The sequence below is a fragment of the Diabrotica undecimpunctata genome, chromosome 8, assembly GCF_040954645.1.
Source record: "Diabrotica undecimpunctata isolate CICGRU chromosome 8, icDiaUnde3, whole genome shotgun sequence".
NCBI lineage: Eukaryota > Metazoa > Arthropoda > Insecta > Coleoptera > Chrysomelidae > Diabrotica > Diabrotica undecimpunctata.
Window position 1 is genome coordinate 60234069 of NC_092810.1, and position 15843 is coordinate 60249911.

The following is a 15843-nucleotide window of genomic DNA, read 5'->3' on the forward strand; positions in this document are numbered from 1 at the left end:
GTGGAAAATTTCGGAATCAAATGAAACTTATCAAATAGATTACATCTTAATATAAGAGAAAAAACGTGCAGAGAGGCTGACGTAGACTCAGATCATCTTTTAGAATTAATATACTCCAGTCGACAGAGTCGACAGAGTCGCCACTGAACTTTTAAAAATCATTTTTGTTTAAAATGATCTCAGCTACATTTTTTATTTGAAACGTTGTTTTCTACGGTGTACAGATTCTTAGTAAATCGATTTTTTTAAGTTTTTAGACCTCTTTAAGGAGGATTTTAGGAGGAATCCCAGGGTTAAAAGTGGTAAAGTTTTATGCATATTTGTTGTGGTCCCAAATTTAATATTCTCTGCAAAATTTAGCTTGTTCGTATAATCTTTAGGAGTCAACTCTCTGACGACTGGACTATATGAGAGAAGCAATAATTAAAAAGCATAAACGGAAAAAGAAAGTGGAACATAAATATAATTTTGAAGAACTGCGAAAATTTGAGGTAGTGCAGGATTATCAAAAGGATATACAAGAAACCAACGCCAAACAAGATAGTACTACTGTGAGTAACATACAATAAAAGTTCTTGAAAATGCCAAACACTATAAAGGAAGCAACGTCGAAGAACATACCAGGAACAAAAGGATTTAAAAAAAACACTGGTTCGATGACGAATGTAGAACAGAATTAAAAAAAGATCAGATCTGAGATTAAAAAGTTTATGATCGCAAAACCAAGACAACCTAGAAAGGTATGCCGAACAACGAAAAAAAGTAAAGAAAATACGAGAGAGGATTTCGGAAAGGAAGATCAACAACCGATCAATAGACAGAAACAAATTAATGGAAACGTTAAAAGAATTCCAAGTGCCAGAAAAATAGTAAGATTGGTAAAAATGACAATGAGACAAATCATTTGTGCTGTGAAATGCAACAAGAATTTGAAGTAAAAAAAAGGTGTTCGCCAAGGAGACCCGTTTTCTACATTGCTATTCAATATAGTTCTAGAAAAAATTGTAAGGGCTAGTGGAATAAATAGGTCCGGCACTATTTTATACAAGGAGCACCAATGCTTAGCATACGCTGATGATGTGGTTCTCATTGCAAAAAATGGAAAAGAACTGCCAAATATAGCAAAAAGACTGATTAGGGAAAGCTCTAAAATGGGACTGAAAGATAATACATATTAATAAATCGAAGTACATGGAAATCTTGAGCAAAAAAGAAATAAACACCAGGCGATCCTTTAAAATGGAGGTGGAGGATGGATCAGTTGTAGAATTCGAGAAGGTGGATGAATATATGTACTTAGACACTCTTATTGATCAGACATGAGACTGACCAAGAGCAACAGGTGTACTGGAGCCATGAGCAAAATAATTAAGGCCACAGATATATCTCGTAATACAAAAATAAGCGTATGCAAAACTATAATTAGATCCACAATGCTATACGCTATCGAGACATGGACTATGAACAAAACTATACAGAACAGATTGAAAGCATAAGAAAAAAAGATGCCTCGCAGAATGTTTGGTGGAAAAGTAGTAGAGGGAGAATGGAGAAGACCTGGAGAATGGAGAAGACCTAATGCAGAAGTGTACCATTTGTATGCTAATCCTACAATAACAAAAGTGGTAGTAGACTAGAATGGTTCGGACATCTAGAAAGAATGCAAGGTAATAGACTAGTCAAAAATATCGCTTGGGGAGTACCTAAGGGGAAAAAAAGAAAGGAAGACCAAGAAAGAAATGGAGATATGTAGTGATGGAAGATTCCAGAGAGATGACAATCAGAGATTGGAAGCTGATAGCTAAGAACAGTAAACGATGGAAATTATCCATTCAGCAATGGGCGTAAAAGGCCTGTTAACGCTGTACATACATACAATATAAGGAGAATTTATTAACTTAAGTTCATTGCAAGTTTCAAGTTTCTGTAAGTGATAGATACATATTTGTTAAGAAGTATGTAAATGGTAAATCAGATATATTTAATTAATTAATTTATTAATAATGCAATTCTTACAAGTATATAGGTCAATGTTCCAAGTAATCAGAAAATAATTATTTTCCATAAATATAGGACAAAGATATCACCTATAATAAGCGTGTTTTATATATCTTCGGGCGATTTACATAATTTACATATTAAGGCAAAATATGATAAACTCACCTAATAATGAATTTTTATTCAACACTAATACACTTTAAACTAACTACGACTTAAATCATTGATATTACTCGACGCGGAACAACATAAACGATATTACACCTTCAATTGCTTTCAAAGGACAGAATGAAATTTACCAGCGAGCGTTACTTATAGTCTGAGACAGATCGAAACTAATACGGGCTATGTTATAAAGGGTGTTTCCAAAATAATCTGAAACATGTAGCATGTATGTATCAGCAGTTCGTCGTTACTCACATACAAAGAGTTAAAAAATTAAATATGACATTAAAAAGAATTTATTATAGGTTAAAAGTTTATGATTATTTTTTGTAATGTAAGGATCTCTTTAAGAAAGTAACAGTATGACATAAACTAACTTTTGAAATATTAACCTCTCAGGCTTAGTGTCAACATTTCTCCCTTTTTTATGTTTAAGTATATGAATCAATTATTTATGAAACAGTAAGTCACCCATTTCAGAAATTTACATTTTGACAGAAAACCACTCACAGAAAACAGAAAAACTGGTCCCTCACTAACAGACCGTATTTGATTAAGTTAATTTATGACAGATATTAAGTCGCCGACTTAATATGTTTCACAAATAAACGTTCATCTAGCAATTTGACAGAATACGTACAACCTCTAACCTAACTTTTGTTTGTTTGTCCTCTGTCGTTGCTAAAGCATTATTGTTGCTTTAAGTAACAAAAATGAGTGACAGTGAAAGTGTTAAACGAAAGAAGAGAAAAGGTGTACTACACACTGACGAGTATAAAGTCAGTAGAATTAAAAATGAAATACTTTCTGATTACAAAGGCAATATAGTACTTGCAAGAAAAACCGGAAAACCGTGCGGGTAAATAGTTGTAACTAACATACATAGACAAGTTATGTTAACTTAGGATATATTTTAGCTGTACGATGAAAGGCTGGGATTATATTACGGAAGAACAGCGTCATTTTGAAGAAAATATATTCCTTTAAGATCAATAACAAACAAGATATTTACCTAAAGAGTCTAATCGAGGTCATACCTACAAAAAATCGAAGACCAAGAAAATTAGAGAATACGAGGAAAAGATCATTTAAAGAGAGAACCAGTTCATTTGTTTATAACGTTCATTTGGGAAAATAATGATCTGCAAGAAAGCGTTTGAAAGCTTCCATGACGTACCATCAATCAAAATAAATCGCTTACAAAATTTACTTATTCTGGGAAAACTGCTCAAGATAAGAGAGGGCACCAGAATAACAGGAAAACCATTCCAGCCAACACTGTTGCTCAAATAATGGATCACATTTAACGATTTCCCTTAAAAAAGTCATTCTACGCAAGAAGTTGAATATCTTTGATCAACCCTGAACATATAAATTATGTATGATCTTTTTAAAACTAGGTACCATGACACAAAAGTAAGATATCCATTCTATTACATAATTTTTAAAGAGAGGTTTAACTACCGCTGTGGACAGCCACAAGTGGACACGTGCTGTGAATGTGAAAGACTAACGTTAAGACTGAAAAACACAACACTTAACGATACTGCGAAACGTGTTGCTGCTGCCGAATTTTTTTTTTTTTTTTTTATTTAAAGAAACAAAGTCGCATCCACCCAAAGGTTATTAGCGACACTCCTGTAACATTTGTAATAATATTAAATTAACGTTTGTAACAGTCAATCATTGTAACAATTAATTACAATTTGTGAACAATTGAACATTTGTAACAATTAATTAAGTTAAATTTTGTGTAACATATTTATACATTTTAAGTAACCTAATAAATTGTCCGGAACTAAACTTTTGTTGAGTAGTGCTTTCAGGTTATTTGGCAAATTGTAAGACTGTCTTTGATTTACATATTTAGGACAGTCTATCAAGAAGTGCTTTATACTGTCTACTGTATTGCATGCTTCGCATTTTGGTGGTTCACTATTTGAGAAGAGATAGGCATGAGTATACCTACAGTGTCCAAGTCGTAGACGTGTAATAATAGTTTGGCATCTTCTACTTCTGGCTGTGCACTTCCATGAAAAAATATCGCTTTTGATGGTTCTGAGTTTCGAACTAGAGTCACTCCACTCCCGATTCCACGCACTTAACACCTTATTTTTGAAATGAACTTTTAGATCGCCTGCGATACTCCGACACTCTGTTTCTGATACGTCACTGGTGATAGCGTTACGCGCACTAGTATCTGCTTCTTCATTCCCTTCTATGCCTATATGAGATGGTATCCATAGGAAGTGGACTCTTCTGAAATTTTGTTGAGCTTTCATTAATTCGGCCCTGATAATTTTCTCAATGGGGTGTTTAGGGTATACATTTTGCATAGCTTTGACTGCGCTGAGAGAGTCAGAAAGGACTAGACAACAAGGGATGTTTTTAATATTTACTTGCTTGATGGCTTTGAGCAAACCAAATAGTTCTGCAGTATAGATGCTTGAATTTAGAGGAAGTTTAAATTGAAAAGTGTCATTTGGGGTTACCACTGCTACTCCAACGCCAAGTTCCCCTTTGGATGCATCTGTATAAATTTTAATCCACTCATTGTATTGTTGATCTAGGATTGAATTTAGTTTAACTTTAAAAATAATAGGACTAGTTTCATGTTTATTATATATGCTTAACGCTGTAATGACTTTGGGCTGTTCAATAGTCCAAGGTAGATAGTTATTGGTATTCGTTTGAAATACTGTTGGGAATTGAATGTTCAGTCTGGAGCTATATAATCGGATTCTCTCGTAATAAGGTTTGGGAGCACGGGGCTTATTATTGTAATAATTAATATATTTGTTACTAAAAGTATTACAGTAGAGGGGTTTATTTATATTTGAGGCTATAGATGTAGCATGCGCTAGAGCTAAGTACATTCTTCGGTAATTTAGAGGTGGTTCGCCGGCTTCGCTCAGTATGCTTTCGGAGGGAGTTGTCCGGAAGGCTCCGAGTGCAATTCTAATACCAGCGTTGTGTATGCTGTCAAGTTTTTTAAGTAGTGTTTTTGAAGCAGATGCATATGCAATTGATCCATAATCTAATTTAGATCTAATTAGTGTTTTATATATTCTCAACAGAGTTTCCTGATCTGATCCCCAATTTCGGTTTGCCAATGTTTTCATTAGATTCAGTCTTTTATGACATGTTAAAACTGTTTGTTTTATATGTTCTTGCCAAGTAAGTTTTTGATCAAACCACATACCTAAGAACTTTGCCGTTGGTTTAAATGGTAGCGTAGTGTTGTATAATTTTAATGTAGGGGGCATTGATGAGACTTTTTTGGAGAAGAGTATACCTGATGTTTTTGTTACTGAAAATTTGAATCCGGTCGTTAGAGACCATTGTTCTAATTGGTTTAGAAAACATTGCAAAGCGTTTGTCATTGATTCGGTGTTATTTCCTTTGATATAGACAACAAGGTCATCTGCGAAAAGTCGAGCCTTTAGAGGTTTAGTAAGGTTGTTAATAATATTATTTATTGCCACTAAGAATAAAGTAGGGCTTAGGACTGATCCTTGGGGTGTTCCATTTTCTTCACTTTTCTCCTCTGAGTAAGTATTATGTACTCTTACGCAAAAAGATCGGTTCTGTAGAAAGTTTTTAGTAAATTTCAGGCAATTTCCACGAATATTCCATGAATGTAGTTCTTTCAGAATATTGAATTTCCAACAAGTATTAAATGCCCTTTTCAAGTCGAAAAATATTGCAATACAATGTTGTTTGGTTGCTAGCGCTTCATGAATGTCAGATTCTAGATCAAGAATATTGTCAATGCCCGAACGATTTTGTCTGAAACCGTTTTGTTCCGGAACTAAACGATTTGATAATTCTAATGTCCACGTTAATCTAAGATTTACCATTTTTTCCATCAATTTGCTCATAGAACATGTTAAGCTGATTGGTCTGTATGAGTCAGGTTCTAGGATTGATTTTTGAGGTTTTAAAAAAGGTAATATAATAGCTTTAGACCAAATTGATGGAAATTTATTATTTTGCCAAATTAAGTTAAAAAGTTGAAGAATAAATAATTTTGCTGAGTAAGGAAGATGTTTTAGAAATATTGCCGGGATATCGTCTAGGCCCGGGCTAGTATTTTTTAATTCGGATAAAGCATTTTCCAGTTCTTCAAAAGTGAAAGGTAGATCTAATGGATCATTTAAATTGTCATTTGCAAAAAGATCAGTATTCTCTATTATTATTTTCCTTTCAAGGAATGTATCACTGTAGTTACTGTTTGAAGACATTTCTCTAAAAGATTCAGCTAGGGTATTAGCTATTTCTTGGGGAGAAGTTGAAATCCTATTGTCAACTTTTAATTTAGAAATCATTGGCGTGTATTTCAGACCAGAAATTTTTCTTATTTTTTTCCATACTTCGCTGACAGGAGTTGAGGTATTTATTTCTGAAACATACTTGGACCAGGAAGCCTTCTTAGCTTGTTTTATAATAAGTTGTGTCTTAGCTTTAAGTGATTTGAACATGGTTTTATTTTCAGGTGTTTTATGTCTTTTATATTTATTAAATGCAGTTTTACTTGCTCTAATAGCTGCTCCACACTCTGAGTTCCACCAAGGTACAGGAGTCTGATTATTCTTTGTCTTTTTTGATTTTCCAACGAATTGTTCAGCACTACTTATGATAATGCTATTCAAATTGTGTAAGGATTCATCAATGCTTTCAGCTATTTTACAGTTCGGCATTGAGTTGTCGATATAATTTTCGAATTTTAACCAATCAGCAGTTTCAGTTTTCCATCTGGGTATGAAAACGTCATGGGTCAGAGCCATAGAGTTTTTTATTACTATAGGATGGTGGTCGCTCCCATAAGTGTATTGTAAAACTTCCCAAAATAATCGAGGTGTGAGTGCAGGGTCACAAAGACTTAGATCAATTGCTGAAGAATTTCCGGTATTAATGTTAAATCTGGTTGGAGATCCGTCATTAAGAAAATTCAATTGAAAATCTGAAATTATATTTTCGACAATTTTTCCTCTAGCATTTGAATAAGAGGAGCCCCAAATAATATTATGGCTATTAAAATCTCCCACGATGATGCGAGAGGATGGTATTTGATTGAATAACTCCTTTAAATCGTTGTACGTTACTTGGCGACTGGAGGGTAAGTAAACGTTGCAAATAAAATACCTGTTTGATGATTGTATTTCCACGACTACAACTTCTAGATTTGTAGTCACTGGAAATTCTTTCGCCGATAGTGATTTTTTTACTAATGTGGCTACTCCGCCTGAAGAAAAATTATTATTTGTTATCCTGTCTTTGCGAAAACAGTCATATTGGTTGGAGTTATATTTTTTTGGGGGATTCAGATTAGTTTCCTGTAGGCATATTACATCAGGAGATTGTTCACCAATTAGATGATGGAGCATAGCAAGGCGATGGAAAAAACCATCAATATTCCACTGGAGTAGAGACTTGAATTTAATGTTGACTTAACTGAGATGTGTCACTTTCCGCTTCCGATGTCTCACTGTTAAGATAATTATAGATTTTTTTCCTTATGGACGTGAATTTACGTTTTATGGATCTTTCCTTTAAATGGGGATAAACTTGACTGAGCATATCGGACAAAGCTGATAGGTCTGTGGTATATTCTTTAATTGTGGTTATAGGATCTGTTGACCCCGTGATATTCATTAGGAGCATGTTAAGTTGATCAACGTTTAGAGGGAAAGGTAGCGGGTGATTTTCTATGAAGTTTTTAGCAGGGTCAAGTAAGAGAGAAAATGAGCATTCAGAAGTGCTTGCTGAACTAATTTTAGCTTTTTTAGCTTTTGCTTGGACTTTAGGTGGTGGAAAAATGTTACATTCTTTTGAAGATGGATCTGCTTCAGGTGAAATAATTTCATCAAAGTTTCTTTTTGGTTGATTAATTATGTGACTGTCCTTATTTGATGCTGCTGCCGAATTGCTTGTCCACAAAAACGGAGTTACAAATTTTACAAATCTATAAGAGATACAACGGAACCATGTAAAGCGACTAAGGCACATCACTTTCTTTAACATTCGACTATATGCAGAATATTTTACTTTCATAAATTCCTATCCAGGAAATGTACTATTTTAGGCAATTATATCTGCTTCCATTCTCAATTCATAATGTTGGTGATGGAACTGCTAATGTTTTATCTATACCATGAAGGCGTTGCTAAGAAAGAACCAAACGAAGTTTGCTCCTTCCTATTGGATTACTTGAATATTTATGCTTCGCCTAGTGTTGAAAATTTGTACCTGTACAGTGACAACTGTGCAGGACAAAACAAAAATCGTTTTCTCTTGGCATTGACAGATATGGGCCGATTCAAAAATTTTTTCTATAGATTAACTTTAAGAGGTCATTCATTCCTCCCTATTGATAGAGACTTTGGTCTGGTTAAGCGTGTATTACATCAAACAGATCGCTATTACACTGTCAAAGAAGTTATGGAACTAATACTACGTCCTGGAAAGAAACATAAGTTTTTAGTAAAGCTAGTGGACATTCTTGATTTTTAAAAATGGTGGCCCACTCTCTACAAAAAGTTACCAATTCTATTGAGTGTATTGCTAACAAACCATAAAGGAAAGAACCTTCTAAAATTTTAAAATACAACAAATTTATATTTGATTCAAATACAAAGGTACTGTTACTGTCAGTAATTTTATTGGTGGCGCTAAAAGGAATACGTTTACTTTAAAAAAGCCAGGGCAGTATGATGTTCAACTACCTACTACTCGAGCTTATTAATCGAAGTGTCCCATTTTGAAAGAAGATAGGCGATTTAAAAAAGACACTTCAGTACTTACCAGAAGAGCACAAAGAATTTATATATATATATATATATATATATATATATATATATATATATATATATATATATATATATATATATATATATATATATATATATATATATATATGTATATATATATATATATGTATATTTATATATATATATATATATATATTATATATATATATATATATATATATATATATATATATATATATGTATATATATACATGTATATATATATATATATATATATATTATATATATATATATATATATATATATATATATACATATCTTCTTCTTCTTCTAATGGCGCTACAACCCTTTGTGAGTCTTGGCCTGCTTAACAATGTTCTTCCATTCTGCCCTGTCGGATACTTTCCTTCGCCACTGCCTGATGTTCATGGTTTTAAGATCCCTCTCTACGTCGTCTATCCATCTTTTACAGGGCCTTCCTCTTGTTCTGTTTCCTTGGGGCTTCCATCTCTGGACTACTTTTACAGCTCGATTATCTGGCATTCTTTCTAGGTGATCAAGCCAGTTTAGTCTTTGTGATTTTACAAATCTGACAATATCTGCGCTCTGCATTAGTTCATCCAGCTCGTGGTTCATTTTAATTCTCCACGAACTATCGCTGCATTGGGTTGGTCCAAATATCTTCCTTAGTATTTTGCGCTCAAATATTCTCAGTTGATTTTCATCAGTGGTTGAGAGGGTCCACGTTTCACATCCATATGTGGCCACTGGTCTAATTACTGTTTTGTAGATTCTCAGCTTAGACTCACGATTCAGTAACTTACTTTTCATTAAGTCTTTGTATGCATAAAAACACTTATTACCGCTAAGAATCCGTGCTTGTATTTCTTGACTGATGTTGTTGTTGTCATTTATTATTGAGCCTAGGTAGGGAAAAGTGGAGGCATATTTGTAGGTATGGTTGTCTACCTTCAGATTCTCATGTTCATTCGATTTTGTGCACTCCATATATTTTGTTTTGCTTTCATTTATATATAGACCAAACGTAGCAGCTTCTCGTTTCGGTTCTATGACTTTTTCGCTCAATACCCTTTTGTTGCGGCTTATTATGGCAACATCATCCGCATATGCGCATATTTGCATAGATCTTGTATTAATACAGCCGTTTACATCCAGTTTTCTAACAACAGCTTCTAAAGTTAGATTAAAAAGTGTTGTTGATAAGGCATCCCCTTGTCTAACTCCATTTTCAATATCAAAGGCCTGCGTCATATCTCCATCTATTCTCACCATAGCTTTGGAACCCTCCAGTGTCATTCGTATAAGTTTAACCAACTTATTGGGTATCCCTAACATAGATAGTTGCTTTAACATCTTTTGTCGATCTACTCCATCAAACGCCTGTTTGAAATCGATATACAAGTTGTAAATAGGTATGTTATATTCAACACATTTTTCATGTATACCTCTTAACACATATATATATATATATATATATATATATATATATATATATATATATATATACATATATATATATATATATATATATATATATATATATACATATATATATATATATATATATATATATATATATATATATATATATATATATATTGATACGATTAGGGTTTATAGAAAATAATTTATAAGTTATATACTACATAATATTAGATATTTGGTTGTTTTAAATAAGTTATATACTAGAGAATTTTATAAAAATTATTTATGTGAGGGCATTTTAAGAAATTAGCATATAATAATTGTAAAAAGTTGTATTTTAGTAGTTATGATTTTGTAGATAATTTTAAGTGAGCCATGTGACTAGGCAACACACTATACCCTCCATTCCTAAGTGACATTTTAGGAAAATTTTAGGAATATAAAGTGGGGTTATAATAATATATTATTTGAATTGTGTATTTTATTAAATTAGAGTGTTAGTTACTAATTTGAATGTTTATTCTGATCTGAAAAGCCTAAATGTCAACAAAATTATTAATAGAAAAGAATGGAATTCTCTGGATCTCCGGAGATGGCCATGTTTGCGAAATGGTTTGTTCCAGAAAATTCAGACATGTATTAAATAGAACTGAATAGAACATGATATCTTACCAGATGGTTCTAGAAATCCAAAAACATATAAATACCCGTGATTTGGATTCAAGAGGGCAGTTTTTAGTCTAAAGTCAAGCAGTCAGAAGTTTTTAGTCTGAAGTCAAGCAGTTTTGGAAGTTTTTAGTCAGAAGTCAGGCCAGTTCATTATGAAAGTTAATAGACACATTTAGTTAGTGAATAGTGAAGTAAATTGTTCAGAATTTTCAAGAAGTCAGTCAGAAAAGTTTAGTAAGAAATATGAAAGTTAGTTGGAGTCAGTGAATCAGGTACAAATAGTCGAATTGTTTGATATAGTGAGTTAAATGAAGATTAAAAATTATGCATATAATTAATGCACATTTATAATTATACACAAATAATTATTGAAGATTATAAAAGTATATTGGAAGAAATTAAATTATATTATGGTTGGAGATTAGTATAAATCAATTTATAATAATTGGATATTGGTATATTGAAAAGAAGAATAAATATAAATGCTGTTTGCTGGTTTGGTTGGTGGTGTATAAATGCTGGTGAAGAAAACTATATCTTAAATTGGTAGAAGCTGATAATTGGAAAAAGTAATTTCACAAAAAAACAAGGATAACTGAAGTACGAAGACATTCAGTGGTGATTAGAATCTATATAGTAGAAAACAGTTCATTTAGGCATTCAGTGAAAGAAAGGTACAAAATTTTGTTAATATAATTTAGTTAGTGTCATAACAATTTCAATTTTGAAGATAGTTTTGTTTAAATTTTAGATTGTCTATAGAATTTAATTAGTTTTATAAGAATATCAATTTAAAGATAGTTTATTTTAAATTTACATTGGCTAGGTTAGATATATATATGTGTGTTTCATAATAGTTATAATAAAGATAATTTAAAAAAGTACTTACAAACTAATTCTTTGAGAACCGCGATAAAAACCCTATATATTATATTATTAAAAATACTCATTGCTCATCATTCAAACAAAAAACACATCATAACAATATATATATATACAAGACTGGCCAACTCGCCAATAGGGAATAGTTTCTTACATCATCAGTAATATAGTTTATTAAAGCACATAAATGTTTTTTGGCAATAGCTTCTTGTTATTTTTTCACGTTTAATAGCTTATTTTTATGTTTTAAATAAAAAATCTATATCAACAACTGTTTATTTATGAATCAATCGTAGCATATAAGTCATAGCATTTAATTAAAAAATTATTCTTAAACTAGGATTAAAAATTCTGTAATTTTACCCTTGTCATGTTTCATTTAAACCCTATTGTCAGTATTTTGTATATTTCAAATAATTTATAACAAACATCTAATCTCTCTCCTGGAAATGGTTTTTTGTTTCTCCTATATAAGTTAAGTTTTATGACTTACTAGGTTTCATAAACTGATTTATATATATATATATATATATATATATATATATATATATATATATATATATATATATATATATATATATATATATATAGGGAGGGTATCCCCAAAAATAGAATGTTGTTCCTTTAAGGTATGGATATAATATACAATTTAGAACAAAAAAGTCCTATAACATTTTTTTCTGAAGTTAACCGTCAGCCTCGTTCGAACCTTCGTGTTGGAAACAAGCATCGAAGAAGTACTTGTGTATAATTATCTTATCTTTTTGTAATTAGTACCTATAATTAGTATAAACCATTCGTTATCTAGAAAATTAAAAACAATAACCGAAAAAAGTGATTGCGTTAAATGTTATTATAATTATCCAACAAGGAATTAATAGAATTATAATAATTACTACAGTTATTAACATAAATATAAATAAAATAGTCCAGTATATTAACAAAATATGCCATGATGTCTTAATAATTCCCAAAGTACATTCATTTAGCAAATTCCCATCTGTAAATATGAGCACGTGTTGATATTCGCCGTCTCATTCGTCAAGAGGCTATTAAATATAATTTATTACTTTAAGACAGACAGATTCTCATGCTACAGATCCAAACTTGCCAGCATTTTAAATTAAAATTGTATCGTGTTGATTTTTAAGTTAATATATTGTGTTATATTTATGTTATAGTGATTGTTAAGTTATTTACTGGTCGTGTTATTTTTTAGAGTTTAGTTTAATTGTGATATAATGATTAAATTTCAAGAAATTCTTACACTAACAGTTTCAAAAGTAAATATTTTTAAAAATCATATGATACACATCAGTACGACCCTGTTTGGCTTTCACGTGCTTCTATTGACAATTGAGAATTTGTAAAATGAATACGGTTTAGTTGTAATTAGTGGAAAACTATCGATCACCAAATAGATAACCAAGAACCAACTAGTTATCAATGCATTTAGGACATAAATCCCGCCATTAAAAAATCCTGCCTAGCCGGACTGAACCGGATGAACAACAGAAAAAAATTAAAATACGCAACAACGATCTATAAACAAATTTACCAAACTTTCAAATAGAGAAACCACAAAAAAAACTCCCAGATGCAGATGAGGTAAAAAGTGATATTGAATGGGTATGAGTCCACCACAAGAAACGTCAACGCAACGATGATAGTCCTGAATTGAAAAACACCAAACAAGCTACACTCAAAGATTATGGGCTAAGTAAAACTGTTCTTACATCTAACAGATATGAGGCACTTGAAAATGATAAACCTACTGAAGAGGTTGAAATGCTGGAAGAAAAAAATATTAACAGCCACCACCTATATTTATCCAAAATGTCGAGTGTATCAAACCATTACAGGAATTACTACAGCAGAAAACTTCAGGTAAATATACATTCTGTCATCAGTTGCTATCATCAAGTCCTCGTAGACACTTTGACTCAGGACCAGCAACTTCATCTAGAGTCGTACGTTGCCATGTTATCAAATCCACTGGTAATTTTAACATCTTAATACATAAGATCGGATAATGTAAACCTAATTTTAACCTACAACTTTTAACGGGTTTTTAGATATATAAATAACCAGATATTTAGTGGCTTTAAACATGGATACCTAGACACTGATGATGGAATATGTATTCCGAAAACGTTCTGTCTTTATGACATAGACCGATTGGGTTTTTTAATTATATACCTTTTATAAAGGATTTTAGTAAATTTTTTCTTAATTTGTTTTTTTTTAGTCTTGTAGTACTCGTATGTGTGTCAGTGATGTTTATCTGTATTAAACTTTGTTTGTTAAGTTGAAGTTTAAATTAATTGTTATATCACATCAGCGAATATGGACCACCATTTACAGTCGAAGAAGTAAAATATGCCATCAAAAGCACCAAAGATAGTAAAGCAGTAGGCCCTGATAATTTTCACTCAGAATTCTTAAAACTTATGGACTATGATGGCATAAAATGGTTGACAAATATATTTAACAGTATATATGATAGGGGCGTGGTTCCCCAAGAGTGGTTAGTGTCAACTTTTATAAATCTTCCAAAAAAACCCAATGCGAGAAAGTGCGAAGACTATAGAATTATAAGCCTTATGAGCCATTTACTTAAAACATTTCTAAAGGTCATTCACAAAAGAATATATACAAAATGTGAGGAACAACTAACAAGAACACAATTCGGATTTCGTGATGCTCTGGGAACACGGGAGGCCCTTTTTGCTGTACAGGTGCTATTTCAGAGATGCAGGGATGTGAATTGTGACATATACGTATGCTTTATAGATTACCAGAAGGCATTTGACAGAGTAAAACATGACAAATTAATGACTCTAATGCAAGAAATTGGAATTGACAACAAAGATCTTAGAATTATCAGAAACATTTACTACAATCAAACGGCTAAAATCAAAATAGAAGACCAGTTAACTGATAAAATTGCAATAGAACGTGGAGTACGACAGGGCTGTATTTTATCTCCATTGTTGTTCAACATTTATTCTGAATGGGTATTTAAGGAAGCTTTAGACGGTTGTGCGAAAGGAATGCTAATAAACGGTGAATGGTTGAATAACATTAGATATGCAGATGACACTATAGTTTTTGCCGATAATCTGAATGACTTACAGATATTAACAAATCGCATAACAGAAGTCAGCAACAGATACGGACTAGCTCTTAACATAAAGAAAACCAAATTTATGACAATTAGTAAAAAACCAATACTAAACGCTCAACTTACAATCAACCAACAGAATATCGAAAGAGTCGAGCAATATACATATCTAGGCACCAATTTAAATAGCCAATGGGACCACTCAACAGAAATTAAACAGCGAATAATAAAAGCAAAAGCAGCATTCGTTAGAATGAGAACCATTTTCAACAGTCGAGACATATCATTAAAAACAAAATGCCGTCTATTGAACTGCTACATATTCACAGTTCTGCTCTACGGAATGGAAGCATGGACACTGACTGTTGCATCTATGAATCGGCTCGGAGCTTTCGAAATGTGGTGTTATAGGAGCATCTTACGTATATCCTGGGTTGACAGAGTTACTAATGTGGAGGTCCTGCATAGAATGGGGAAAGAATGTGAAATTCTCATGACCGTCAAAACTAAAAAGTTGGAATATCTAGGACATGTAATGAGAAATCAAGAACGTTACGGCTTTCTCCAGCTGATTCTCCAAGGGAAAGTAAATGGTAAGAGAGGACCAGGAAGAAGACGCATTTCCTGGCTTCAAAATTTACGAAAGTGGTATAACACGACTACCACTGAACTGTTCCGCGCTGCAATAAATAAAGTAAAGATAGCCGTGATGATCGCCAACATCCGGAACGAATAGGCACTTTAAGAAGAAAGTTATATCATAGATTATATTTATATTATGTCTTATCT

General features: G+C 32.2%; 1 protein-coding gene across 2 annotated transcripts in view; it reads right to left on the reverse strand.

The window, feature by feature from the left end:
• Window positions 1-15843, reverse strand: part of LOC140447613 (15-hydroxyprostaglandin dehydrogenase [NAD(+)]-like) — a 62061-nt gene that overhangs the window by 30319 nt on the left and 15899 nt on the right. Inside the window, exon 1 of one of the 2 annotated variants that reach the window (XM_072540370.1) lies at window positions 2164-2312. The exons of the other annotated variant lie outside the window; for it this stretch is intronic. The gene's annotated coding sequence lies outside the window, so the exon portion shown is untranslated. Of the gene's footprint in view, window positions 1-2163; window positions 2313-15843 lie in introns of those variants that run through there. 2 annotated transcript variants of the gene reach the window in all.